The 21299-nt window shown below is 35.5% G+C and overlaps 1 protein-coding gene across 2 annotated transcripts in view; it reads left to right on the top strand.

The window, feature by feature from the left end:
- Positions 1-21299, top strand: part of ALDH1A1 (aldehyde dehydrogenase 1 family member A1) — a 182979-nt gene that overhangs the window by 67782 nt on the left and 93898 nt on the right. The gene's annotated exons all lie outside the window — the stretch shown is intronic.

Raw genomic sequence — 21299 nt, 5'->3', positions numbered from 1 at the left:
TGATATGTTTCTTTTGCTCATTTTTGGCAGTTCTGGTATTTTGGAAGATTTTCATTTTCTTTCTTTTCTTTATGTTTTGAAGCTTTTTATTTTTTTGTCTTTAGGTCACATTTCCAAAAAGGACTTCTCTAACCTACCTGGGACATTCTATGCCATGACTCTCAATCATTTATTCCTTTTATGTTTTCTCATATTATAATAAGTATCTGAAGTTACCTCATTGGTTATTCATTTAATAATTTATTGGTTCTGGCTGGGCGAGGTGGCTCACGCCTATAATCCCAGCACTTTGGGAGGTCAAGGCAGGCGGATCACGAGGTCAGGAGTTCAAGACCAGCCTGGCCAATATAGTGAAACCCCGTCTCTACTGAAAATACAAAAACTTAGCCAGGCGTGGTGGCGGGCACGTAATTCCAGCTACTAGGAAGACTGAGGCAGGAGAATTGCTTGAACCTGGGTGGTGGAGGTTGCAGTGAGCAGAGATCGTGCCACTGCACTTCAGCCTGTGTGACAGTATGAGATTCCGTCTCAAAAAAAAAAGAAAAGAAAAATTTTTGGTTCCTTTCTACTATAAATTTCTTCTTATCAGAGCTTCTCTCTCTCTCTCTTTCTCACTCACTCTTGCTCTGACTCTTTCTTCATGGTATAATTAGAGCTTGCAACAGTACACATTGGGTAACAGAAGATAGTTAATAAATATTATGACTGTTAATTGAAGCTACTTTTTAAATTTCTTTCAGCATACTTTTCCTAGTAGTGCCTCACTCATTTTAGGCACTCAGTAAGGATTTGTTACCACTAAATTGAAACTGTGAAGACTATAGCCTTATGTAAAATGTAAAAGATTATTATGATAATGATAGCTAATACTCATGGAGAATTTACTGTATGCAAAGCACTGCTCTAAGCCCTACACATTTATTAACTCATTAATCTTCACAATAACTGAGTCACAGAGTGGTTAAGTAACTTTTCCAAAGTCACAGAGCTGGTAGATTTGTTGGTATTAGAAGGTATAAAGGCTATAACCATATTGAAGATGAGAAATGTCAGAAATAACGTCATCTTAAAAGTAGAAGATTAATACTACACTAATACTTTTTTATTATTATTGTATCTTATTTATGATTCTTATCTCCTGTATTATATTTTAAGCTTTCTTGAAAGCAGGCATTTTTAAAGTCCTCATAGAGCACAGAAGGGTGCTAAGTTAATAGTAACCAGAAAAGTATCTTATATTTTCACGGCACTTACTATATGCCAGACTTACTGCTTTAAATATATTAGCTCATTTAATTCTTACAAGAGCAGGTACTATTATTTTTCCCATTTTACACATGATAAGTTAAAGCACAAAGAGATTCAATAACTTTCCTGAGGTTACACAGCTTGTAAATGGCAAAAGCAGAATTTGAAGCTAGCCAATCTGGTCCAAGGTCAGTGCTTTAAATCATTATGCTGTACTACTCACTGAGTGCTTGTGACTGATTAAAGACTCCAATAATATATATTTCATTACAGGGTTATATGATTCTCCACATGCTTATCTATCTAAGTCCCAGATTTATACTCTTAGATAAGCCACATAAAAACAAATTTGAGGTGTTAGTGAATCATACTAGGTGCATTAGGAAGTACATTTACAAGTTTCAGAGACTATGGTTTATCTTTAGATAACATCGATCATTTAAGTAAGGTCAAATTTAGATTATTTTTGAGAATCACAGCAATGCTTTGCACTTATTCGATATTGTTCTTTAACCATTCTTCTCTAGATACAATGTAGGCAGGATATTACTAAAAATGACCACAAATTTGGAGACATTAATATTTTGAAAGCATACTTGCCAAAATAAACATCCCAAATTAGATATAGCTATTTTACTAAACAACATTATGATTCCTCTTCATTAGTATTATTGTTTAAACCACTACAAATTTATTTTATTTCCTACAGAATATTAATTTCATATATCAAAAAAAGAAAATAAGAGATGATTAAGTGCAAATCTCATCAAGGCAAAACTTGTAATTTTGCCCATATTCCTATACAGCTATGTTAAGAGACAACAACAACAAAAAATGTTTTCCAAAGAAACAGAAGCAAGTGTTTAAAAACGATAACCACAATTACACACTACTGGTGAATCCAGCACATTTATAATGGGGCAAAAATACATTATAGCCACCAAAATACATATTTCATTGTTTGTGACTTACTGGATCACCCAAATAGATATATTAATATGGCATTGGACTCACATAAAAAACTAGTACTACTCTTTAAAATTAAATGAAAAGATTATTTTCTTATCTCTCTATATATATTGCATATGTAGTATTATATATAGTATTTATATACACATAGGATACATGTAGTATTTCAGATCAATAGCATTTTACATATTTTATATATAGTTTTCACATAGAAAGATATAAAAATCATAGAGTATAACATAGGAGAATATAAAAATTTGTTACTAGAGAAAAAGAAAGATATTTTGTAATGATCAAAAGGGTTAAAGATAGTTAAAAACTAGAAGGAAATTAACCATTTACTTGAATGCTACAAATGCAGAATAACTTTTTTCTCTTAAGTGTTTCTAATGTTTCCTTAATTTCTAGTATCAGCTGGTATAAGTTTAAATCATTACACAGTGTTACAAAATTCTGCTACAAAAAATCAGATAAATAATTATTTATTTGAGAAGATTAGCAATTTGAAATAGCATACATCTCCTAAATAACCTGAAAACTATAACCCATATAATTCCAAGTTTAGTATTTGGTTTGGCATTAAATAAGTTTCAGCACCCCAGTACCATAAATAATAAATTCATAGTAACTGTATTGAAACACTTTTATAAAATTCAAAAAATTACATCAAATAATGTTCTACAATGGCAATCTAAAGGAATACAGGAATATCATATCATTTCTATAATTTGACATAATAACTAACAATAACAGGTTAACAATATTGCCCTATCATATATAAGCAATGTACATACAAATTTATAATAAGTAGTCCAAATAACATAACTTAGCCTTATGGAAAATAACTACATATGTCTGAATGGGAGAAGAATAATAAAAAGTAAAGGGTCCTACCTTCTCAAAGACTAAAACCCAAAAGTATTTTCCATGTTTAATTAAATTATTTTGGTAGATAACTGACCTTCCCTACTGGGTTAAATCCAATCACAACTTTCTAGGCCAACAATTAACAGATGCTGACATCTTCATTCAAGAACGTCCAGGAAAGGTGTATGCATTCCAAAAAAAAAAAAAATGTAAAGATATAAAGCAATTTGTAGAAGTTAATATCATTATCCATTCTAGGCTTCTTATTCTTGTCAGAGAGGAGAAGGGTTTTCTTCTGGGTTGTCTCCGTCAATTCTCCTTCTTAGCTCCATAGGAAGTCAAGGCTTAAAGTTTTTTGGCTTTTAAATAAACATATGTCTTCATAGGTGGGGAGGAGGCCCAACTAGCAATTTTGAATCATTTCCTTACAATTCTCAGAAGTTCCACTTTGGCCAGACTCATTAAAGAGAATGACAAATTTCTATCTTTAACAAATTTCATTTTAGGACAGTTCTTTGGGGCAGGGAAAACAAGACAAAAGAAAAAATAACTACAAGCGGAACTGATATTTGGACAAGAAAGGAAAGAAATATTGAAATTTAAATGGAACATTTCCAGGAACAAGAGCACAAGCATACTTTCTCATCCTCTTCCTGCTCTTCAGTCTGATATGGTGATCCAGATGGGACACCCACTTCCCAGTTAGTTGATTCTAGCCACGGGCTTCCATCCTCTGAATAAGAGCATGGGTTTCTAGTCTCTGCATATGGAGGGGATCCTCTCATTTCAATGTGTGGACCTTCATAGGATGGACTAGGATACATTTTATCTCCTTCACTGTGTGTGATTTGGGGACCCCTGAGTTGAGGTGTAAGAGTTTGCATTGCAAAAGAAAGGCAAAATAGCCCGAAGATAATTTCATCCTCATGAGAGACTTTTGGGCTCCCTACAAATTCTTCCTGAAATAGCTGATGCTGACTCACTTGCTCTGGGAACACATTTATTGTGTCCAAATTTTTCATGGCACTTGATTATGAGATCTTAGATTAGTAATGTTGCTTGGCAACACAACAGCATCCCTAGACTTTTTCAATTTGACTTACCTAAATTCAAGTTTCAAACTTGCAGAAAGAGCACAGATGGTTTTAAGATTTAGCATTTTATATTTATAAGAAAGAATATATGTGTATATATATATATATATATATTTGATTCAAATTTATGCTCCAGCATAAGAAATTCCAAGTTTTTCTGCTAAGCAATTCCATTTATATCTATGTTGAATGTCCTTGCCATTTCCTCCAGTCTACATCCCAGCTGTTCTCATCACTACCCACATTCAAAAACTCTCTCCTCATATGCATTTTTAGTTATAATTTCTGCTCCAGAAAGGAATGTGCAATAATCCAAGTAATGTCTTCATATTCACACCATAACATTATCAAAGAAGGAAGGAATAAAGGAAAGAAGGAAGGGAGGGAGGAGAAAGACAAGAAGGAAGGGAGGGAAAGAGCCAGAAAGGGAGAGAGAAAGAGGAAGTTTGCATCTAAACTTCTATTCAAGAAATTGATATTTTTTAATGTGGCCAATACTTCTCTTAAAATAATTTATATAGAGAGTAAGTATCTCTAAGATTTTGCTTTTCTTATATAGAGAGTAAATATCTCTAAGAAATCGCTTTTCTTCATGTGGCAAATACTTCTTTCAGAAGAATTTATATAGAGAGTAAATATCTCTAAGATTCGAACACAATATAATAAGGGTAGAGTGGACATTTCTTCACAATTCAGCAGAACAATAACTGCAAACAATTTTCAACAAAAGTATTTAGCACAGTATTATTTATTAATGCAAGTTATTGAAAACATTTAAAACATTTCAAATGTGTCAGTGTATGTATAACAAGGGCAGTAGAAGCAAAATTTATAAATACTGTGATCATGAATAATTTTTATTTTATTCTTTTTTTATAAATTTTCCACAATAAATACACACAACTTCTGTAATATGAAAAATAAGCCAGTTTAAGATTCTTTTATAAATGTTCTGCAGTAGAGTAAGTCGATGATCAGTTTCATTCTGTGCTGATTATTAAGCTACTCCGTGTCATCTCCTATCTTACCCTTCTGGCTTAGTTTTCTGATACAGAGGTCGCAACTCTGCAAATAATCTTACCCCCTCCTAGCTGCTTTCCTGTTAAAGTCTACCAATGAAGGAGCTAAGGGAAATTTAAAGGCAGAAATAAGAGAAGGAACATGGTCTTCCTATTTGCTTGTTGTTTCTGTAGGTTTTGTCCCGGCAGTGCCCCGGCTTCCTTCAGCACTCCCAGAGCAAGCCTTCCCATATCCCATTGGTAGTACTAGCAGGAAGCAGGCAAGTATCCTTTCTTCAGAGATCTGATTCCCAGCTACCATTTCCATTTATTGAGTCACATCTAAAACTGCCAAATTTGAGTGGAGACCAGAGCAAGCGAAGGCTCTGCAGCAAGTCCAGACTGTAGTGTGAGCTACAATTCCCTTTGAAGATCAGCAGCAGTTCCTAAGATCTTAAGTATCTGTGGTATACAGAGGCACCACATGGAGTCTCTGGCAAGCCCTGATAGGAGGATTACAATGCAGACCTCTAGGGTTTGGGAGCAAATCTATGTCTTCAACATATTTGCTTCTTTTTTTGAAAAACAGTTACTGGAATGCTTTTGATCTTTGTAGAGCCTGAAAGCTTGACCAAGGAACATCAAAATAACTGTGCAAGCTGAACTGCCCCTCATAAACTGGGTGTTATATGGTCCACCAAGCCATAAGTTTGGCAAGCGATTAATCATCAAGTGGACATGCTTTTAAGAGATGCACATGAGAAGGTGGTTCAATGCCTCAATTTGTCCTTCATGTCCTTTGAGACCTACTTCATCTTCATTGTCTTCTCTCACTCAATCCAAGGGAATTCCTTATAACTGAGAAAGAAAACTTTGAGCTTAGTTCACAGATGGTTAGATCCCAAGGGAGGAATGTACACATAGACACCAAAAACTCCGTTAAACTGGAAGTTAAAACTGTAGCCTGGACACCTTGGGCTCATGCAATTGAGCCAACACTTGAAGGAGGTTGTTGTATGGAGAAGAGCAATTGATGTTCATTACCAAAGGGAACCTGAGTAGCTTCCAAACAGTGAGGGAGGCAGAGAGCACAATGACTGGATTCTCTGAGCACCTATTAACACTTTATGTCCAGGCCAGGCACAGTGACCCACACCTGTAATCCCACCACTTTGGGAGGCCAAGGTGGGTGGATCACTTGAGCTCAGGAGTTCAAGACCAGCCTTAGCAACATGGCGAAACCCTGCTTCTACCAAAAACAAAACAACAACAACAACAAAAACACAAAACTTAGCTGGGCATAGTGCCATGCACCTGTAGTTCCAACTACTCGAGGCTGAGGTGGGAGGATTGCTTGAGCCCTGGAGGTCGAGGCTGCAGTGAGCCAAAATCATGCCACTGCACTTAGAAAACTAAGCAACTACACAAAGACCTGTTACTGAGGATTCACATCCCTCAGAAACAAAAATTTAGATAAGCCCACTAGTACAGAAATCTAGTCAGCTGAGGACAAGGGGGACATGGAATAGACGTGAAAAGACGAAAGTTAGAAATGTTAACCATGCTCTCGTGATTAGTTTCAGAAAAGAGGACAAGAGCAGTGATATAAGCTTTCTTCCTTTCTTGTTACTTATAGGTATATTCATAGTAATGCATATTAGCTAATTTATATTTATTTTATTTCTCTTTTTCTCTCATTTTACATATAGCTTACTGGATCATGGTGCTTTTACACTTTAGACTTTATATTACCAATTTCCAGGTGGGACTGTGACAGAATTTGAGGAGTAATGAGCATCGGTCAGAAATTGATACCGTGACTCTTTCTGGAAATTGTTACTATGGTTGGGACTTCATGGCTCTCTCTTTTACAGAGAGGAAAGAGCAAAGGATGGATAGTTGCTTCATCTTTCTAGACAATAGCATAGCTTTTGCTTTATGGAAATTCAAAAATTCATAGAAAGGTGTATAGACATAGAATGGTCAAATGTGTAGACTATGCCAGTTTATTAGACTAGCTTTTCTCAGTACCAAACTCTTCACTCTATGCTCAGTGGAGACTCTGCAATCTACTTTTCTCCCTTGCCAGATTGTGTCTTTCTAGGTTCTGTTAGTAGAAGGCTCTGGCGGGAGAACGGAAGGCAGAAGGGAGGAAAGCAGACTGCACCCTATTTGCTTACTGTTCCTTCAGCATTTCCGTACTCAGATCGTTTTCCCTAGCAGCAGCAAAAACAACGTCTTAAAAGACAACAGAGTAAGACAAGCAGAATCTTCCCCTGAGCTGTCTGGATCTCAGCTCTGTGGGACCCCCTCCCAGCATCTGGGCTCTGATAACCCATCCCAACACCTTCCTGTTTCCCTCAGCCCTACTGGCAAAGCTACTTCCTGCAGTTAATTTCTCTCTTCCCTTCATGTCCCTTTTTTACTTCTTTAGCTATTCTCCATACTAAATTCTTTCTGTTATTATAATTAGTGTGGTTTCTGATTTCCTGACTGATAGGGGTACATATTATATGGGCCAGATACTGTATTTTACATATATTGTTTTACTTAATCTTCACAAACCCTGTGAGGTCTAGTGTGTGTGTGTGTGTGTGTGTGTGTGTGTGTGTGTTGCAGTGTATTGGATATATAATATCAATCTCATATATATATATAAAATTCAGTGTATTGAGGCTGATAAAATTGAATTTAAATTTTTTTCTTTTAACATACGCATCTTCACAAAGGAAATCAATGTTAAAACTTGGATTTGAACACAGATTAGATTGACCCAAATGCCGACCAACTGATAAATAAACAAATGTGGTATAGCTGTACAAGGAAGTATAATTCAGCAACAAAAAAATGAAGAATTTATACATGCTAAAAAAATGGACGAATCTTGAAATCATCATGTGACAGAAACCAAACACAAAAAGTAACATCTTGTATGATTTCCTTTATATATGAAATGTTCCGAATAGGCAAGTATACAGACACAGAAAATTGATTAGTGTTTGTCAGAGGCTTAAGGTAATTAACTCCTTAGTTTTCACTCCAGGAAAATGGTTATTTTACATTTGTTAACCGGCTTCAAATCAATTCAGAGAATGGTCCTGGAGTTTTGTGAGTAAACCACTATTTTATGTATAGTGCTTGTATTTTCCTCAAAACGCTGCCACACAGAGAGCACTGTAATTTTCCATGCTATTGCTATGTTGATCTCAGACCTTGAAAAGAAAAGTAGCTTTGATCCTGGACTGAAAAGAAGAGAAAGTGGTGCATTTCACACAAAAGGAATTATGGATGGCTAACAACATTAATAAGATGCTGAACTTCACTAACAGAATGTAAACAAATGAATGTAACAATAGAATATCACCACACACACACTCAGACAGGCAAACATGAGCATGGTAACAAGAGAGGAAGGAAACTCTCCTCTATCACTGGTGGAAGTATAAACAGATATAGCCTTTTAGAAAAGCATTCTGGTGCCATGTGTTAAAATTAATAATCCACATAGCCTCGTATTCAGTAACCGCACTCTTAGTATTCTATACCATGAAAATAAAAGTTTCAATGCATAAGGATTTAGTGACAAAGAGATATTTGACAATTTTGGAAACAAAGTAAATGTCTACACAATGAGGCATAATTTAATATATTGTAGTAATTTCATACATTATTACCTAGTCATTAAAAAGAATGACTCAGCTCTATATATATTTCCCTGGAAATATGTTCTTGATAAACACCAAAGGAAAAAAGCAAGTACGGAGAAATAGATACAATATTTCATTTATGTAAAACAAAGTGGCAAAATGTGTTTCATAGGTACCATGCATATTTGTATGTATGTGTATATGAATCTAAAATAATGGAGAAAGTTATAGAAAGACATATACCAGATAGTTAACTTTTGGTTGCATAATTGGTGAGTGGGGGACCAGGTGGGGAGGGTAGGGTGGAGTACAGGAAGAAGCTGTTTTTTGTCAGCTCACAAAAAACAACTATATTTATTAAATATGTGTCCCAGTATGTAAGATATTTTTCCATTTATGCTGTTTTATACATAAGTGCGATATTACATAAAAATACATAAATGAATTTAACCAAAATACTACAAATCAGTATATAAGAGTAGCAGGATTTCAAAGGACTTTTTTCATCCTTCCCTATAATTTGGTGTATTCTTTGAAGTTTTACAAAGATTATGCATTGCTCATATAATCATACAATCAATGGAGTGTGGGCCTCCCCCTATGACTTAGTACCCCTGCATTTTTTAGCTCTCAGATTTGTTTGCATTGAGACTCCAACAATTTGTTAATTACAACTTAGATTTTCCTAGCCTGGAATTGATTCCCATGGAGGTTTCTGGTACAGTAAGTTGTAATTCTCTATATCTGCCTGTCTCTAAAATTTTGGAGTAGCAGTTTTTCCTATGACCTCACCTCTCTGATGGATTTGGAAGAGTTGATTTTTAAGTTTGTCCAGCTTGTTACTTGTTGTTACAATAAAGTGGTAACAACATGCTACTGCTATGTTGATCTCAGACCTTGAAAAGAAAAGTAGCTTTGATCCTGGACTGAAAAGAAGAGGAGGTGGTGCATTCCACAGAAGAGGAATTATGGATGGCTAACAACATTAATAAGATGCTCAACTTCACTAACAGAATATAAACAAATGAATGTAACAATAGAATATCACCACACACACACACTCAGACTGGCAAACATGAGCATGGTAAGCTCCTTGCATGCTGAACCGGAAACCAGAAGTCTGAGCAGGTAGATTTTCCAATGGGTTTATTATTGGCAATGAATATTTAATTGATCACATTATATTTTCAGCTCTATGAAAATTAGAAAATAAGAGAAGATACTTACTGTATAAATATACTGTAATAAATTGAAGGTTATAAGGCACTTTCTCTAAAGCCCATAATAAACATTTGTCTTTTTGTATTATTATTTTATTTTATTCTATTTTTGAGATGGAATCTTGCTCTGTCACTCAGGCTGCAGTGCAGTGGTGCCATCTCGGCTTACTCCAACCTCCGCCTCCCAGGTTCAAACAATTCTCCTTCCTCAGCCTCCTCAGTAGCTGGGACTACAGGCGCATGCCACCACTCTTGGCTAATTTTTGTAATTTTAGTAGAGACGGGTTTCACCATATTTGGTCAGGCTGGTCTCGAACTCCTGACCTCAGGTGATCCACCCAACTTGGCCTCCTAAAGTGCTGGGATTACAGGCATAAGCCACCGCACCCAGCCGAACTTTTATCTTTATGTGGCATTTAGAACATGTATTTAGAATACATAAAGCAGTAAGAAGAACATTTATTTTTCCTTTTGAAACACACAATTTGCTAGATCCTTTAGACCTTTAACAAAAGTGATTTAATTTGACTTGCAATAAGTTTCAGAATGTAATTTGTATACATTATTTTGCTTATAACAGAATATCTAAAATTGGGTAATTTATAAAGAAAGGGAATTTCTTTCTTATAGAAAAAAAAGGCTTTCCTATTCTTAAATTATTGAATAGTTAACAATTTGCTCAGGGATTGCATCTAGTGAGAGCATTCTTTTTAGTGGGGACACTGCAGCATCCTGAGGTAGTTCAGAACATCATGTGGTGAGGGGGCTAAGCATGCCAACATGCTAGCACAGGTCTCTCTTCCTGTTCTTATAAAGCCAACAGTTACCCTCCCAGGATAAGTCATTAATCCATTAACTCATTAATGCATTAATCCATGAGTGGATTAATGCACTCTATGATCCAATCACCTCTTAAAGGTCCCAGCCTTCAATACTGCCACATTGGGGATTATGTTTCAACATGAGTTTTGGAGGGAACATTCAAAATATGGCAGAGACTTAATAGAAACAATGAACTACCTTCAAAAACAGATAGATAATGTAAGCAGAAAGATGCAAATTCTAAGAAAGCATCAAAAAGATATGCCTTAGATCAAGAACAATGAAACAGAAATGAATTCCTTTGATGGGCTTATTAGTAGATTGGACACAGCTGAAGAAAGAATCACTGAGCTTCTGGATATGACAATAGAAACTTCCAAATTGAAAAGCAAACAGAAGAAAGATTGAAAAATGCAGAACAGAATATCGAAGAACTGTGGGACAGTTCAGAGGGTATAACACATACATAATGGAAAAAAACTGAAAGAAGAAAAAATATTTGAGACAATAATAACTGAAAATTTCCCCAAATTAATCTCAGACACCAAACCAAACTAAAGATCTAGGAAACTCAGGGAATAACGAGCAGAATAAATTCCCAAAACCCTACACCTAGATATGCCATATTCAAACAACAAAATCAAAGACAAGGGAAAAATCTTGAAAGAAGCCAGATGGAAAGAACACCTTACCTATAGAGGAACAAAGAGAATTACATTTGACTAAGCCAACTCTTTAAGCACTGGAAAGGGGCTCAGAGCTATTTGGACAGGGAATTCAGGCTTCTGCTACCCAGATCGTGGTCTAGGAGGGAAAAACATTTTCCTTGGTCCCAAGGACAACTTGCCCCCTGACTTACTAATGCAGGGATTCCTTCTCTCTGGGTGTAGGGACAGGGCTTCTATTAGATTACCTGCCACAATCAGACCTCAACAAATCATGATTGAATGAACCATGCAAGCAAGAAGAAAGTGGAGTAAAATATTCAAAGTGTTGAGAGAAAATAAATCCACCAATTTAGAATTATATACCCTGTGAAATAATCCTTCAAAAGTGAAGGAGAGGCCAGGCACGGTGGCCCACCCCTGTAATCCCAGCACTTTGGGAGGCTGAGGTGGGCAGATCACCTGAGGTCAGGAGTTCAAGACTAGCCTGCCCAACATGGTGAAACCCAGTCTCTACTAAAACTACAAAAAAATTAGATGGGCGTGGTGGTGGGCATTTGTAATCCCAGCTATTCAGGAGGCTGAGGCAGGAGAATCGCTTGAAACCAGGAGGCAGAGGTTGCAGTGAGCCAAGATCACGCCGTTGCACTCCAGCGTGGGCTACAAGAATGAAACTCCGTCAAAAAAAAAAAAAAAAGGAAGGAGAAATAAAAAGTCTCTCATACAAAAAATAAATTGAGGAAACTTGTTGCCAGTAGACCTGTCTTATAAGAAATTTAAGAGAAGTTCTTCAGAGAGAAGGAAAACAATATAGGTCAAAAACTCAGATATTCATAAAAAATGAAGAACATCAGAGAATAATTGAAAGTAAAAAAGTTTTCTATTATTAATTGATCAAATAGTTAACAGTTTGCTGAAAATAATTACGGCAGCAATATATTTGATTATACATGCATATAAATGTATGTGTGTGTGTATATATATGTTCTTATGTATAAATGAAATGAATGACAGTAATTATACAAGGTACAGGAGTAAGGAATTAGGAACATTTTGTTATTATAAAATATTTGCACTACCCATGAAGCAGTACAGTGTTATTTGAAAATAGACTTAGATTGGCTGTAAACGTATATTGCGAAGTCTATGGCAACCACTAAAAAAGGTTAAAATAAAGAAGTATAATTAATATGATAAGAAAGGAGAGAAACAAAATCATATAAAAGATTTAACTAAAACCACAAAAGGTGGAAAAGGTGTGGAAGACCAAAATAGAAACAGAGAACAAGGATAACAGAATACAGTAAAATATATAGTAGATATTAATTCAACTATATCACTTTAAATGTCAATGATCTAAATATACCAGTTAAAAAACAGAGATTGTCTGAATGAATTAAAAAAAGACCTAGCCGGGCGCGGTGGCTCACGCTTGTAATCCCAGCACTTTGGGAGGCCGAGGCGGGCGGATCACGAGGTCAGGAGATCGAGACCACGGTGAAACAAAAAAAATAGCCGGGGTGGTGGGGGGGGCCTGTAGCCCAGTATTGAGATGAGGCAGAGAAAAGTGAACCGAAGGGACTTGATGACCGATTGCCCACTGCACCCACCTGGAAAAAAAAAAAAGACCTAAATATATATTATCTACAAAAAAACTACTTTAAATGTAAAGACAAATATAGATTAAAAGTAAAATAAATAATAATGGAGAAAAATATATCATGCTAACAGTAATCAAAATAAAGTGGGAGTGGCTACATTATTTTCAGACAGATCACATTTTAGAGCAAGAAAAGTTATCAGAGGTGAAGAGAGGCATTATATAATGGTAAAGGAAGCAAAACTCCAAGAGCACATAACAATTGTTAATGTGTATGTACTTAACAGCCAAGTGTCAAAACATATGAGGCAAAACCTAATAGAACTTTATTGAGAAATAGATGAATCAACTAATATATTTGGAGACTTTAACACCCATCTGTCAGAGCTCTAAGTCAGATAGATTTAGCAGGCAGAAAATCAGTGAGGATATAATTGAATTCAACAGCACCGTCAATCAACTGAATAAAATTGACATCTAAAGACTACATCTAACAATAGCAGAATACATATTCTTCTCAAGCTAACATGGAACATTCACCATGATAGGCCACATTTTTTACCATAAAGCATATCTGAACAAGTTTAATAAAAATCACGCTCCTTGATAATTACCTAAATTAACTGAAAACATGTCCACACAATAGCTAGAAAGTTCCAAAATACTTAAAGATTAAGCCATACCTTTCAAAATAACACGTGTCCAAAAATAAATCCCAAGAGCAATTTAACAATATTTGAACTAAAACAAAATGAAAACCCAACTTACCAAAATGTGTAAAAAGCATTAAAGCAGTGCTTAGAGAAAGATACATAGATTGAATGCCTATATTAGAAAAAAAGAAAGATCTAAAATTGATCATCTAAAGTTTCACCTTAGAAAACTAGAAAAACAAATTAAACCCAAAGTAGCAGAAGAAAAAAAAAAATACAAATTAGAGAAAAAATTAATGAAATTGAAAACAGGAAATCAATGGAGAAAATCAAAAAAAACAAAAATTGGTTCTTGCCAGGCTAGCTAAAAAAAAAAAAAAAGACATTACTTATATGAAAAATTAAAGATGGGACTCATACCTGTAATCCCAGAAATTTGGGAGGCTGAGGTGGGAGGATCACTTGAGCCCAAGAATTCAAAACTAGCCTGGGCAACATAGCAAGACCCCATCTCTACAAATACATATTTTTAAATAGTCAGGGATGGTGGTCTATGCCTGTGGTCCCAGCTATTGAGGAGGCTGAGGCAGGAGGATTGAACCCAGGAGGTTGAGGCTGCAGTGAGACATGATTATGCCACTTCACTCCAGTCTGGGTAACAGAGTGAGATACTGTCTCAAAAAAAACAAACAAATAAGTAGATATATAAAATTAAAATTAAAGATGGGACATCAATGTAGAACCTATGAACATTAAAGAAAATAAAGGACTATTATGAATAGCTCTATACCCCAAAATTCTACCAATTCCTTGAAAGACACAGTGTGCCAAAATGTACACAAGAATAAATAGACAATATGAATAGGCCTATATGTAATAAAGAAATTGAATCAATAATTAATAACCTTCCAAAACACACAACACCCTAGGTTGGTTCCCTAGTGAATTCTGTCAAACATTTAAGGAAGAAATTGTATCAGTTTTCTACATCTCTTCCAGAAGCTAGAAGCAGAGAGAATACTTCATACCTCATTTAATGAATTATCTCAGTATCAAAACCAGAAAAAGACATTATAATAATCAAAAAAAATTTTAGAACTAGTGATTATAGCAAGGTTGCAGGATATGAGGTTAATATGCAAAAGTCAATTGCATTCTTATATACTAGCGATGAACAAGTGGAATTTCAGACTAAAAACATGTTAGCATTTACATTAGCACTCCAAAAATATGGAATAATTTAAATGTAAACAAAATATGTACAAGATCTATATGAGGAAAACTGCAGAACACTTATGAAAGATAACAAAAAGAACTAAACAAATGAAGAGATATTTCACTTTTATAGCTAGAAAGACTCAATATTATCAAGATATAAATTCTCACAAATTGATTTATAGAGCGAATAAAATTACAAACAAAATTCCAGCAAGTTATCTTGTGGATTTTGACAACCTGTTTCTAATGTTTACATGGAGAGGCAGAAGAACCAGAAGAGCCAACTTTATGTTGAAAAAGAGAAACAAAATGGGAGGACCTGCACTACTAGACTTCAAGACTACAGTAAAGCTTCAGTAATCAAGACAGTATGGCACTGGCAAAACAATAGGTAAATATATTAATGGAACACAAATAGAGAGCTCAGAAATAGACCCACATACATAGAGTCAACTAATCCTTGACAAAGGAACAAAGGCAATACAAGGAAGCAAAGATAGTCTTTTCAACAAATGGTGCTGGGACAAATGGAAGTCCACATGCCAAAAAATAAGTCTAGGTATATGCCTTACAGCCTTCACAAAAAAATAGCTCAATATGGACCATAGACCTAAATGTAAGAAGGCAAAACTATAAAACTCCTAGAAGGTAACATAGGAGAAAACCTAGATGATCTTGGGTACAATACTGACTTTTTAGATACACCCTTAAAGGCATGGTCCATGAAATAAATAAATAGTAAGCTGAACTTTATTAAATTAAAAACTTCTGGTCTGCAAAAGGAAATGTTTTTAAAAATGAGATGGCAAGCCACAGACTGAAGAAAATATTTGCAAAAGATACATCTGCTGAAGGATTATTATCCAAAATATACCAAAAAACTTTTAAAACTCAACAATAAGACAACGGACAAATTGATTAAAATATGGACAGAAGACCTGAACAGACAACTCACCAAATAAAATTTACAGATGGTAATAAACAGAGGAAAAAATGTTCAACATTCTATGTCAGTAGGAAATTGAGAATTAAAACAGCAATGTGATACAACGACATACCTATTAGAATGTTGAAAATTCAAAACACTGGTAATACCAAATGCTAGCTAAGGTGTGGAAGAAGAAGGGCTCTTGTTTATTGCTAGTGGGAATGCGACATGGTACTGACACTTTGGAAGATAGTTTAGCAATTTCTTATAAAACATACTTTTACCATATGATCCAGTAATCACACTCCTTGGTATTTACCCAAAAGAATTGAAAACAAGTTCACACAAAAATCTGCATATGGATGTTTACAGCAGATTTACTTATAATTGCCAACACCTGGAAGCAACCAAGATGTTCTTTGGTAGGTAAATAAGTACATGTGGTACATTCTGATAATGGAATATTACTCAGTGCTGAAAAGAAATGAGTTATCAAGCCATAAAAAAGACATAGAGAAAGCTTAAATGCATATCATTAAGTGAAAAATATGTCTGAAAACGCTACATACTGTATGACTGCAACTACAGGGAAGTCTGGAAAAGGCTAAATTTTGCAGTAAAATGATTAGTGGTTGCCAGGGTTTGCAGGAGGAGAGAAGAATAGTCACAGCACAGAGGATTTCTAGGGCAGTGAAACTGTTCTGTATGATGGTGCGATGATGGAGCCATGTCATTATACATTTGCCCAAACCCACAGAATGCACAACACCAAGAGCGAACCCTAGTGTGAACTATGGACTTGGGATGATAATGATATGTGTCAGTGCAGGTTCATCAGTTGTAACCAATGCACCCTTCTGGTGCGGGAAGTCAAATAGCTGGCAGTTGTGCCTCTGTGGAGAAAGAGGGTGTATGGGAATTCTCTATACTTTCCACTCAGTTTTGCTATGATGTTAAAATTTATTGTATATCCTTAATTAAGAACCTATTATTCCCTCCAAATTTTGCTAGATGTTGAAAATTCGAGGATGTGCAAGATATCATTTGTATTTCCCTAGATCTTGGATTCATTTGGAACAATATTCACATAAACAAAGAACTGTAAAAAAAGTGATGAAGTTGCCACAATACAGGTATATAAAAATGTTCACCTCATTTATACATTCTCATTTTTCAATTATTCTTAATATAAAAAATACAATAATATATTTAAATGTTTTAATGCATTTGTATGCCTTCAGTCATCAAGTAAAATGCATTTTAATGTTACTACTGATACTGTTTTTCTAAGAAAGGTAGCTTATAAAAATGATGAGTTAAATGAATTGTCAGTTCACTTCTAAATATTAGTATTTTAAAATGAAGAATAACTTGTAGAATTATATGTATATATTTAATAATATAAAGAATCATCCATATATTATATTTAATAATATGCTTAATAATAAATTATATTTAAGAATATAATTATATATACCTAATTACATTTTATATTTCTATTGGAAAAGCTTTTTAAAAAATGCTTTGAGGAATTTTCTCCTCTCTTCTCACTCTTATACCTTCCTTTCCTCAGTGTCAAAGCAAGTAAAGTCTTACATTTTTAAAAATAGAAATAATAACAACAACAAAAAAGGAAAGGAAAGAAAGTCAGAAACACAACATTAATCGAATGCATATTTAACCAAGTCTGGGAGATCAAGCCAGACAGCACTTGGTAAATACTCTTTGGAGACAGTAATGCTCAAAGGTTGTGTTTGCTGTTGTGCTTGACGTTTGTTTTGCGTGTGATCTAAGACACCAGATGACCAGTAATCTCACTTGCCCTTTCTTTTTCTACTCTCTGTGGGCTCTGCATACACCTCCTTCCCCTGCAACCTTGCCTGCCCCTGGCCGTCGCCCAGCTCACTGTTCTTCCAAAGATGTCTGGGATGGTTAGGATTCAGCAGGTCACACCTTAGCCTGTCAGGACCTGGCGCCTCCTGTGCCCAGCATTAGTCCATCGCTTCATTTCACCTCCAAAGAGCCCAGCGACAAGTCTGCCTTGTTAGACACAGATCTTAGTGAGCCCAAGGCAGCCAGCAGTTTCCCGTTTGGTTTCCTGTCATATCTCCTTATGTTTTGGCAGTCTGAGATATCCACAGTTCCTATTAACCTCAGCAAGGGCCATGCCAAGGAGGATGAATTGTTGGGGTAGACGACTTCACTCAAGGGCTGTAAGATTTAGTCTGCACAAGGTCAGCATTTACAAATTGAGTATGGTTGGGTTTTAGTTTAGTTTATTTCAAATCCCCAGCCTTTTACTAAAGTTATGCAAGTTAAGGGAAACTGTCCATGGCACTTCGTTTTACAAGGTTTAATTTAACTTATCACACATTATCAGTTTTGAGCTTCACAACAATCCTGCAAGATAGATGGCTAAATATTTCCCACATTCCATTGGATTTCATTCATTTGTTATCCATTCATTCATTTAACAAACTTCTTTGAGAATCTGCTCTGTATCTAGCACTGCACTGGGAGTGGAGCTACAGACTAACATGTTCTTACTCTCTATGGACTACTAGTTTTAGAAGAGAAGCAAAGAATTAGGTAAACTCTGCACAAAATGCAATTACAGATAAAAGCAAAAAGCAGAGTGTACCCAGTAAGGTGGGTAAGAGGGTACATTTAAAACATAGATGCTCAGAGGAGGTGATGCTGAGTTGGAATCTGAAGAAATAAGACTTTGCCAGAAAAACAAATACAAGACCCTAACATATTGTGCCCCTATTTAGTACTCCCATAAACCCTAAAACATTCTAATTTATATGACTACCTCTTTTCAGATTCAGTCTAGGTTTAATGCAGTTATAAGAATGAGGCAGTCAATTAGCAAATAACTGGCACAAATGAGACAAAAACTCATTCCATATGACTTAGTGTGTTTTCATGAATCAAGAGTATTTTCCTAGGAGGAGCTAATTCTGTTTTAAAGAAAGCACTGAAGGTAGAGAAGAAATACATTATAAACTGAGATAATTTCAACCTAATTATCTCCCAGACAACAAAAAATGGACAAGATTTCCCACTCATATTTTAAATGAGGCTTATTATATGGTGAAGGTTTTGAGTTTTATGAAGCACAGGCTTCACATTTTTTGCTAAATAAAAATGGTGCTCGATTTATAGTTAAATTTCATCCTGAAGAATTTTTTTTTCAGGAAGCATTAAAGAAATTCTACCAAGCCAAAGAGTACATTTTAAAGTCATTTTATTGAATAATGAGAGGAAGTGAAACATGTAAAAGAATGTCAATGCTTTCCTCTTGTAGTCTTTCCTGGAAAAACAGTTGAAAAAACTTTACAAAAGATCATTAAGAAAGATTACTCATTGGAAAACCATGGTCTGTCTCAATAGACCATGCCAGGTCTATCAAGATTTGCTGTGTGGCTCTGGACACTTCACTTTACCAGAGTGAGTCCTTCTGTCTTCTTTTGTATGTCAAAGGTACTGGTCACTATTGTATTCCAATTTACAGTGTTTCAGTCGCTAAATTAAATGATGTATGGGAAATAATTTAAAACACAAAATACTATGCATAATGAAGTACTGAAAAGAAGAATGTTTGCATTTATTATTATACATTAAATATGTTGTGTAATTAATGAAGAATGATGCGTTTGTTAGACATTTGAGGGAAAGTTTTGATGTAGACATCTCAGTAAAACTTAATGTTTTCTTATGGGTAGATTACAACAACTCCTGTTACGTTACCTGCAATTCATTTTAAATACTTCATCATAGATTGTATGATACAGGCATACTCTGGAGATATTGTGGTTTTGGTTCCAGATCACCACAATAAAGTGAGTCACGCAAATTTTTTGATTTCCTAGTGCATATAAAAGTTATGTTTACCCTTTACGGTAGTCTATTAAGTGTGGGCTAGCATTATGTCTACCAAAGAATTATACATACCTTAATTAAAAATACTTTATTACTTTAAAAAAAAAAAACTCTTTTCAATGAAAAGAGTTAGGACTTTTCTCTGGATTGGGCTTTGGTTTAAGGGAACATTGTGGCCAGTTTGATCTTCTTTCCAAAACACTAAAACTTTCTCCATATCAGCAATAAGGCTGTTTGCTTTGTTATCATTCGTGTGTTCACTGGAGTAGCACTTTCAATTTCCTTCAAGGACATGTTCTTTGCATTCACAGCTTGGCTAACTGTTTGACCCAAGAGGCCTAACCGTTGGCCTATCTTGACTTCCGACACGCCTTCCTCTCTAAGCTTATCCATTCTAGCTTCTCATTTAAAGTGAGAAATGCGCAACACTTAGTTTCACTTGAACACTTAAAGCCCATTGTAGGTTTATACATTGACCTAATTTCAATATTGCCTGTCTCAGAGAATAGGGAAGCTTCAGAAGAAGGAGAGAGACTGGGGAATGGCTATTCGGTGGAGCAGAACACACACGACATTTATCAATTAAGTTCACCGTGTTACACTTGCATGGCTCGTAGCACTCCAAAACAATTACAGTAGAAACATCAAAGATCACTAATCACAGATCTTCATAACAGCTATGAAATAATAAAAAATTTGAAATATTGCAAGAATTACCAAAATGTGACATGGAGACATGAAGTGAGCACATGCTGTTCAAAAAGTGATGCCCATAGACCTGCTTGAGGCGGAGTTGTCACAAATCTTCAATTTGTAAAAAATACAGTATCTGTGACATACAATGAAGTGAAGTGCAATAAAACAAAGTATGCCGTAGGCGAGTGAATAAGTTAACTGTACTCTACTTGCTAGAGTGAATTGTTAACATTTGAAATATTATAATTAGAGATCTACTCTCCAGGAATGGTTAGAGCATTTGAAAGATAGTGGCTGGGCGCTGTGGCTCACGGCTGTAATCCCAGCACTTTGGGAGGCTGAGACGGGCGGATCACAAGGTCAGGAGTTTGAAAGCAGCCTGGCCAACATAGTGAAACCCTGTCTCTACCAAAAATATACAAAAATTAGCCGGGTCTGGTGGCACGCCCCTGCTAGTCCCAGCTACTCAGGAGGCTGAGGCAGGAGAATCACTTGAACCCAGGAGGCAGAGGTTGCAGTGAGCCAAGACGGCAGCATTGCACTCCAGCCTGGGGGACAGAGCAAGACTATCTAAAAAAAAAAAAAAAAAAAAAAGAAAGATCACAATCATTATTTCATAACTTAGGTTATTCCCAGTGCAATGCCTTCACATCACAATGACTCCAATATCACTACCTCCATCTGCATTTGAACAGAAGAGGTCTTTGAAACACATTTTTCCATTTTGAGAAACTGAGGAGCCAGGGTCCTAACATCCTTAAAAGCTGCATCCTAGTCTTAGGACTCCTG

This window comes from Hylobates moloch, unplaced genomic scaffold (genome assembly GCF_009828535.3).
Source record: "Hylobates moloch isolate HMO894 unplaced genomic scaffold, HMol_V3 SCAFFOLD_10, whole genome shotgun sequence".
Taxonomy (NCBI): Eukaryota; Metazoa; Chordata; class Mammalia; order Primates; family Hylobatidae; genus Hylobates; species Hylobates moloch.
The sequence above is the reverse complement of the archived record's forward strand: the minus strand, read 5'-3'. Positions and strand labels throughout refer to the sequence as shown.